Below are 10,556 nucleotides of genomic sequence, written 5' to 3' on the forward strand. Positions count from 1 at the left end.
ATGTTATCTGCAGTCAATTAAATTTATTTTAATCAAAGTAATATAATAAAACAAAAGAGGAATAATCTAGGCAAAAGGTTTACCAAGCAACTGTGAACTGTAGAATACCTCCTGACGAACCGAGAAGTATGGTCTGGAAATCTCCTTGAATGCTGTGTTTGGTGTATCATAGTGTACAAGGTGGCCGACTCGGTTACCTAAGGATGGATAGAAACCTAGTGTTGTCCTCCCATATATATCTAAAAGTACGTGGAGGCCCAATCCGTATAAGCATTGTCTAATGCAAAAAATAGTGAGAGCATTCCCATATACTTTATGTACTGTAACATTGCCCTATATACCCAAAGGTATGTGTACGAGATACGATATACTCACGTACGTGGAATGAAGGTATCACACTCGGGATGCATTGCAGACAAGTTAGCGACAATTGCTTTGTTTTACGATGCCGGAACATGTCTCTAGCCTAGACCTCTATATGTTTTTCTTTAGGTGACAATGCTCCACTAGGTAAATTCAAATAAATTTTAAGTTGGTCTTATTTATAATTTTCCTTTCAAGGTTCACCACGTGATATATATTTGCAATTCCTAAAATTCAACTATCATGATAAACATTCTTTTCATTTAATTGAACAACGAAAACCTTAGCTAGCACTACAACAAAACCGGCGATTAGCGTCCCTTTTTACTTCTTTTTTTGCATCTAGAGCCCATTTTTGGTGCTATTTGCATCCATTTATCAAATATGGTGCAAAACTTGACACAAAATTTGCATCAAGTTTTGCACCAAATCTTACACCAAGTTTAGCACCAGGTATTGCAATAGGTTTTGCACCACGTTTTGCACCAAATTTTATGCCAAGTTTTGTGTCATCCTTTGCACCAGGTTTTGTTCCAGGTTTTGCATCAATTTTGGCATCTATTTTTGTTTGACATACTTTTGCATCCTCATTTGCATCCACTTTTTGCACCTACACTTGCATCAACTTTTGCATCCTTTTTTGCATCCTTTTTTAAATCATTTTTTGCATCCATTTTTTCATCCATTTGTGCATCACTTTTGCGCCACGTTTTACATCGAGTTTTGTGTCTAGTTTTGCATATAATTTTGCATCTACTTTTGTTGCATCCACTTTTCCATCTTGTTTGGCATCCATATTTACATCCTCTTTTGCATCTATTATTGTACCCACTATTGCATCTAATATTTTTGTGCCACAATTGGCGCCTAGTTTGGCACCTCCTTTTGCACCCACTTTTGATTATAATTTTGCATCCACGTTTGCATCCTCATTTGCATCTAGGTTTTCATCAACTACTACATCTATTTTCGCATCCTTTTTGTATGCAATTTTGGACCAGGATTTGCATTGGGTTTTCTGTCTCGTTTTGCATATACTTTTGCATCGACTTCTATTGCATCCACTTTTGCATACAATTTTTCATCCACCGTTACACCCATTTTAAATTTCACTTTTTGCATCCCTTTTTACATCTTCATTTGCATCATACTTTGATTCTTTTTTTTTCATCTATCGTTACATCCACTTTTGTTATGCCATAATTTGCACCATGTTTTGCACTCACTATTGTATCCACATTTGCTTCCAATTTTGCATCCATGTTCACATCCTCTTTTGCATCAAATATTGCATCTATTTTTGCATCCACTTTTGTGTCAGGTTTATGCATTGGGTTTTGCATCTCGTTTTGTATCTACTTTTGCATCTACTTCCATTGTATCCATTTTTTTCATCCAATTTTGTTTTGCCTGTTGCATCAATGTTTGCTTCCACTTTTACATCCATTTTTGCATCTTATTTTTCATATTTTTTGTCTATTGTTACATCCACTTTTGTTGCACCATATCTTGCGCCTACCATTGCAACCACATTTGCTTCCACGTTTGCATCCACATTTGCATCCTCTTTTGTGTTCAAGTTTGCATCAGATATTGTGTATGTTTTTGCATCCCCCATTGTATCCACTTTTGTTTCATCCATTTTTGCATCTACTTTTGTGTCCGTTGTTGCATCCACATTTGTTTCACCACAGTTTGTGCCAAGTTTTACACCTACCATTGGACCCATGTTTGCTTCCACTTTTGCCTTCATGTTTGCATCCAAGTTTGCATTGACAACTGCATCTACTTTTGCATCCACTTTTGTGTTAGGTTTTTCATGTTGTTGTGCATCTACTTATGTTGTATCCACTTTTCATCCAATTTTACTTCTATTGTTGCCCCCATTTCTATGTTCGCTTTTGCATCCCTTTTCCAACACTCATCATATTTTCTGCATTGATGATATTCCTTATGGCATTGACAATTATGAACAATTGATGACAATGTCAATAATATTGACAATGATGAAAATGAAGATGATGGCGATGACATGAAATGTGATTATGATGATAAAGACGATAGTGGTTACAATGACATTAATGATGATGATGGCAATGATTATGATGATGACGACGCTAATGACCTTGGCGAATCTTCCCAATTTTAGATGTTGTCATTGTCATAATCATAAGCATTATCTTTGGTGTCATCATCATCATTTTCATCTAGGTCATCATCAAAAACAATAATGGCATGAATGATGATGATGATTACAACAATGTTGATAGAAATTACATTAATGATGATGATGGGGATGATAAAAATGACAATGACGATGATAATGGTGGTGATGATGATGATCATCGATCATCTCTCAAAAATAGAGTTGTTATTTCTCTTACGTATATCAATGTGTCCTAAACAACCCTTTTCTAGCACTGATCACATTTTTTGGGTTGATGATATTTCTTACAACGTCTATAATTATAAACAATTGCAAACAATGTCCATAATGATGATGATGATGGAGCTGATGATGATGGCATGAATGGTGATTATGATGATAATGTAATGATGGCAATAACGATGACAAGGATGATGGTGATGATGATGACAATGATTATGATAATGAGAATGAACAATTACTAGTTTCACTACCATCTTCTGGATACATATTACTATCATACTTTTTAAATTTTCTGTCTCTCTTGAGGTATCTTACTATAATGGTGTTGTCAACACTAGAAAGATATCTTGTTGTAATGGTGGTTCTAATGTTAGCACTAGCAAAATTTTTGTTAAATTTTGGTTAAAAAAATCGATTTATGCAATTATTTTGACAATCTATGTAAAAAAGTAAATAACATCCAATTATTTTGACTGTAGTCCCATTGATTATCATGAATTCACCAGTCTGAAGACCATCTTCTACATACATATTATTATTAAACTTTTTGCATTATATCCCTCTTATATCTTGTTGTAATGGCAGTATTAGCACTAAAGAAATATCTTGTTGTAATGGTGATGTTAGTATTAGCACTAAAAAAATCACTAAATTTTGGTAAAAAAAGTTTATCATTTATTTATTTTTAATTTGGGAAATTTTTGTTTTTATTTTTTTGTTTTTAATTCTATTTTTATGCAGTAATATTTTTTTTGGTTGAATTTTGGTAGTAACTAGTTTTTGGTCGAATCATATGTATTAGCCATGTTCTTTATGCTACAAGTCTAATTGTTGGGACAAAATTGCTCTTTCAAATAAGTTGCAAAAGCTATTTTACATCCATTGTTGCACCCATGTTTACACCCACTTTTACATCCCTTTTTGCATCCTATTTTTCATCTTCATTTGCTTCTTTTTTTGCATCTATCATTACATCTACTTTTGTTGTGACAAAATTTGTTCCATGTTTTGCACATACTGTTGTACTCACGTTTGCTTCCAATTTTGCATCCATCTTCACATCCTTTTTTGCATAAAATATTTCATCTATTTTTGCATCCACTTTTATGTTGGGTTTTGCATCTCATTTTGTATCTTCTTTTGCATGTACTTCCATTTCATCCATATTTTGCATCCAATTTTGTTTCTCATGTTGCACCCGTGTTTGCATCCACTTTGACATCCCTTATAGCATCTTGTCTTGCATCTAAGTTTGCATATTTTTTTGTGTCTATTATTACATCCAACTTTTTTGTGCTATTATTTGTGCCATATCTTATGCCTATCATTGCAACCCACATTTTCTTCCACTATTGCATCCATATTTGCATCCTCTTTTGTGTCCAAGTTTGCATCAAATATTGTTTATGTTTTTTGCATCCCATTTCGAATTTACTTTTACATCCACTTTTGATTTGTCTAGTTTTGCAACTAATTTTATGTTCACTATTGCACCCATGTTTGGCCCATGTTTACATCCCTTTTTTCATCCAAGTTTTCCTCCTTTTTGCATTCAAGTTTGTGTCCCTTTTTTTTTACATTCATTGGAGTATCCACATTTGTTTCACCACAATTCATGCTAAGTTTTATGCCTACTATTGTGCCCATGTTTTCTTCCACTTTTTCATCCATGTTTGAGTCCTATTTTGTGTTCAAGTTTGTATGAACTATTGCATCTACTTTTTCATCCACTTTTGTTCAATTTTTCTGTCTTGTTCTGCATCTACTTATGTTGTGTCCACTCTTCATCCAAATCTACGTCTATTTCTACCCCCATTTTTTTGTTTACTTTTGCATCCATTTTCCAACACACATCATATCTTTTGCATTGATTATATTTCTTATGACATTGAAAATTATGAACAACTGATGACAATGTCAATAATTATAACGATGATGATAATGAAGATGATGACGATGACATGAATTGCGATTGTTATAATAATGACAATGATGATAAAGACGATGGGAGTTACAATGACAATGATGATGATGCTAATGACCTTGGCCATTCCTCCCAATTTTTAAATGTTATCATGGTAAAAATCATAATAATTATATTTGGCGTCATCTTCCAAGTCATCATCATCTGATCATCATTATCATTATTTTCATCTTGGTCATAATCAAGAACAATAATGGCATGAATGATGATTATGATGTTCATGATGAAGATGACAAAAATTATGATAAAACTTATATTAGTTATGATGATGGGGATGATGACAATTATAATGACGATGATAATGGTAGTGATGTTGATGATCATCAATCATTTCTAAAAAATAAAGTGGTTATTTTTCTTTCATATATCATGTGTCCTAAGGTTGGTGATATTTCTTATGATACCTATAATTATGAACAATTGACGACAATATACAAAATCATGATGATGATGATGATCATGAAGAAGACATGAATGGTGATATGATGATAATGAAATGATGACAATAATGATCACATTGATGGTGGTGATGATGGCAATAATGAAGATGATGACCCTCCCTCTAAACTAGCGAGGTACTCATAATGAGACAAAAAAGTACTCTCAAGTTGAAATATTCATATAAGAAGGGATCTAGATTGATAAGCATCAATGATGATTTACATCATCATAGCCAAAATTTTCAAAATAGTAAGGCCTTGACTAACAAGTTTATCTCTCCATTAGATCAGAGCACAATGTTGGGAGGCATAAATTTGGACACCACTGCCTTTCAAGGCACTTACCCCACCAAGATGTTTACCAGGTATGTCCTCACATGATCATTTCCTAATCCACTATCATAATATTTGACACCAGAAAATGTCAATCCTCATGACTATTCTTATCTTGGATTAATGTACTTGACTTATGGCGATTAGTCCTAGTCAATGTCCAAATTCTCAAAGAATATTGGTCCCAGATGTTTATCCAATCCACCATTATCCCTACTAGTGCCTTTACTAGGCTTACGATTGTTAATCCTAGCCATAGTACATGACACATGGATAACATGGTGTCTACCCTCACTCCCTCTCAACCAGGGAGGAAACATCCACAAGCATAAGATTTTCTCAAGAATACCCATCATTTTCGTAGAGAATAACATCATTAATTTGTTTTCATCACATGACGACTTTATGATTAAGCATTCATAGATTTGTGGCAAAATATTTCCCCTTTTGTATTTGTGATGAAATACAATAAAAAAGTGAAAGCCAAAATCATTAAACATACACTATATTGATTTATCTAAGTCTAAACTCTAAGGTTGAAGTGAAAATTCATGTAAATCTTATATCTATGAGTTGTCCAAAACTTATGAAAACCTTATTCCCTAAGTCCTATATATAAGAAAATGAAAAAGAAAGAAAAATAAGGGCCAATAAATGGTAACTCATGTATTCACTCCCTCTTTGGAAAATATATGAATATATACACTCCTAGTCACACTTGATCACATGTATGTGATGGTTAAATCATGAATTCTTCTTTTCTCCTTGCATTTTCACTTCATCATTTAAGCACCTAATTGAGGATCTAAGGAATGTTTGTTTCCTAAGGATTTCATGTCTACTCTTGGTTTACTTATGTCACACTACTGTCAATTTATGTGACAGAGTGAAATACATAAGTTTGTGGAGTTATTATAGAGGTGTATTGAGTTCGTAACCACACACACATGTATTACATCTCATTGATCCACATGTGTGGGTTGGAGACTCATTTCTTGACAACTTTAATGGAGACTACTTTGTGGCTTTAATGGTATAGCTTACAAAATATCTTGTTAAACATTTCGATTCATTATTTCTTTTCCTCGAGACACTTATAATATTGAAGTCACTCCCAACAATCCATGGAGATGGGGAGTATAAATTACTTGTGCTAGAAATAGAATTGAGAAATAGAGGTTTTCCATTTGCGATATTGGAGTCATAGACATTGGATACATGGTAGTAGTCCTCAATGTCAATTAACTAAAATTGTATTGTCATAATGTGAAAAGAGGTAAACATATTGGTAACCTTGATGTCTTAATCATTTCAAATAATAACCATTCCACCCAAGTATCTCTAAGCATCAATCACTACTACTTGGAAATTCCTCCCCCATTTTCTAATTATATGAGGTTGAACCTCACTTAATATTTTTGCTTCTTATATCAACATTATTTATGGGTGCTTTGCATACCATTTTTCTTTTAGGAGTTTGTTTTCACTTACTATTGACACCCCTCATGTTCCAAGACTATTTTCATAAAAAATTTACATAGAAAGAAAGTATAAAGTGACTAAAAAGAAACATGTCTCAAGATTTAAGTGCTTGGACAATTCCACTTCATGACTCCTATATTTCCTTAACCTGGGACCAAATGGTGAACTTGATGGCCTTAAGGGAAATTGATCAATGAAAATCTAAAAAAGAGGTGATTTTTGACTTTATCACATACAATTTAATATGCTAAAAAAAATATCCATAACAATTTCATCAATCAATGAATCATTAAAAAAAATATCCAAAACAATTTCATCAAGAAAAGAATCATTGCATTATAAAATACAATCTATAAACATTTTGGGAAAGTTTTGCTAAAACATGCTTAAAAATCAGCATATTTAATATTAATATTTAACAATAATATGGACAATAACACATTTTGATAAATTAAATAACATATTATCAAGCCTAAAAAATGTCACTAACTGAAAACTACAAAGCATGCAACTAATGGAAGTGACCACTCAAGGCCACCACAAGACAATTAATCTATTAAGACCAAGATTAATGGGGACAAAGATCTATAAAGGAAAAAGGAAAACCTATTTTAACTTTATTGTTTTATTAGCCTGGTTCAAGATGAACATTTCAATATATCATGAAGAACATAATTAGTTTTATTGCATTAAGAAAACCCAAGCACATTCTATAACTTAGCAAGAAAGAGATGTATAACACCCATCTCAGCAACCCGGCACATGACATTAAGTTACTTTACTATATATAATTTAAACTCCTATCATAAAATCACAAATTTAGCATGAATGGAATGTTTAAAATCCATTTTTATAAAAACAAAATATAATTTTTCTTATAGAAAAATATACCCAAAACTAAATATATTTTTCTAGAAAAAAAAAATACTAAAACTAAATATATATTTAAAAAGCAACTAAAACATAAGCAAAATAGAATTTGAATTTGACATTCTTGGTCACTTTCGAAAACATATGGTGGAATTTAATCTCTCTATCCTCATCTTTAGCTTTTTCCTAAAAAATAAAAGCATACAAAAGTGGGAAAGAGCCATAAAGCATGGGGAAGCTTTTTCCTAAGCACAAAAGCATCTAAAAAGTGGAAAATTCCTTTTTTATATGAGGAAACATTATTCACCCAAAAGATTTTTCCCAAATTGAACTAATGAGGAATTTTGGAAATCTTCATAGCCTCCACTTTCCTATATATTAGAGGCTTGGCCATTGAAAAAATGATGGGAATTTTGTATTTTCACGCTCTTGAGATCTGTCTTGAGAGGGAGAGTTTTGGAGCTATGAGTTGGGGGAGGTGATGTTGCAACTATATCTGATTGTTGTAACTTTCCTCCAACTCCTTTATTCATATAGATCAGTTGTTCTTCCTTCCATATGTTTCTATTCACTCTTTACTTCTTCTATTTAACTAATGTATGCATGGGTTTTTGGTTTATATTTATTTATTCAATAATATTTATATGTTTTTTATAGTTTTGATTATTAAGATATTATGTTGTGAAGGTTGCTTTATTCTCTCTCTTATGTGTAGGACCAAGCTTTGGAGCTAGCTAGGAGCGCTTCTTGGCTATACGAAAAACTCCAAGAAGACCTGCATGCGAGGACTCACAAGAATTCATTCTCTTTTTCTTAATCTATACTCTACATCTTGATCTACTAAGAATCCTAAGCCTTAGAACAACCTTTCTCTTAATTGGTTTGTCCTAGGTTTCTGAGATAAACTGAGAGGGTTTTGTTTTCATCTAACCATGCATTAAATCCTACAGCAAAATGATATTTAGAAAATTTAATATATTTCACTATGTAAATGAACTTAGTAAAATGAACCCATAGAGGTGGTCATAAATGGAAATAAAAGTAAAACTCTAAACAAGAAGCCAAAAGTGGATTTAACCATGGATGAAAAATTGGGAGTAGAATTGGATGTTAAACTAGCCATCAAAACAATATGCAAACAATGACACAAAAAGGTTTTTAAAGTAAAATTAAAAAAGGGTGCAACACTAGACACAAAGAAGGGAACAAAATAGGGCATATGAAAGGATACCGAATTGGGTGCAAACAAGGATGAAAAAATGGACACCAAAATGAGGATGCAAAGAATGGTGTAAAATTAGGATGCAAAAAGGATGTAAGAAAAGACACAAAACAAGATGCAAAATGGGACTAAAAAATGGTGAAACCAAGGATGTCAAAGATGATGCATAACTAGATGAAAATTCCAACTAAAATCTAGGTGCAAAATGAGATGCAAATGTGGACACAAAATGTGGCAGAAAAAAGGATGCAAATTTGGAAGCCAAAAAGGATGAAAAACTAGATACCAAAAAGGATGCAAATTTGGACATAAAAAATGGTGCAAAATTGGACACAAAAGAATAAAAAATGGTGCAAAAATGGGCATAAAAATGGCTCAATTTTGGATGCAAATTGAGATGCAACATTGGATGTAAAATGATGCAACAAATCATTCAAAACTTGGTGCAAAAACAAATGCAAAAGTAGACGTAAAAATGACTCAAAAGTGAACGTAACAATAGACAAAAAATGGGATGCAAAGGTGGATGCAATATATGGTTCAACATAGGATGCAAATTTAGATGCTCAAAAGGATGAAAAATTGGATGCAAGAAATGGTGTTAAAAATGATGCTAAATTGGATGCAACAAATGATGCAAAATTAAATGCAAAATAGGATGCAAAAAAGGGAGATAAATAAAATGCAAAAGTGGATGCAAAAAATGGTGCAAAAATGTATGAAAAATTTGGCACTAAATCAGATTCAACATATGGTGAAAAATTGGATGGAAAAGATGGTGTAAAAAAAGACAGAAAAATTGGCACAAAAATAGATGTAAAAATAAGTACAAAATTAGAAGCAAAAGATGGCATAAGACCAGATGCAAAAATTGGCACAAATTGGATGTAAAAAAAGGCGCTAAATAAGATGTCAAAGATGGTGTAAAAATCAATGCAAATTATGACACAAAAATAGAAGCAAAGAATTCCACAAAAGAGGAAGCAAAAAATGATGCAAAAAAAGGCACAAAACTAGAAGCAAAATCTGTTGTAAAACCAAATGAAAATCTTGGTGCAAAATATGATGCAGAAAATGATGGAAAATTTGGCGTAAAAAAGATGCAAAATTTGGTGCAAAAAAGGACGCTTTAAAAATTGTACAATAAAGCCAGATTTAGCGCCAGGTTGCTCATCCCAATTGAGAAAAAAATGCACTAGAATCTGGTGCTAAATCTGGCGCAAATTGCCTGTTTTGTTGTAGTGTAGTAGGGATAGAGAAATCACATCTTTAACGAAAAGCAAAGAGCACACCTAATGCAATTTCCTTAGCTATTCCTTTCAAGCATTATGTTATATACCTGGGGGGATAATATGGGGTACCAAGGGAGGTACCCAAGGTAATAATGTAATAATGAGATGGGCCATAGTAATAAATAAGGTGGTTAACCCACTTGTTGTAGCTCTGATACCACTTGTTGTAGATCTAACCCGG

Source organism: Pinus tabuliformis, chromosome 8, assembly GCF_031772625.1.
Source record: "Pinus tabuliformis cultivar Carrire ecotype Pingquan chromosome 8, CPIR1, whole genome shotgun sequence".
In the NCBI taxonomy this organism is placed as follows: Eukaryota; Viridiplantae; Streptophyta; class Pinopsida; order Pinales; family Pinaceae; genus Pinus; species Pinus tabuliformis.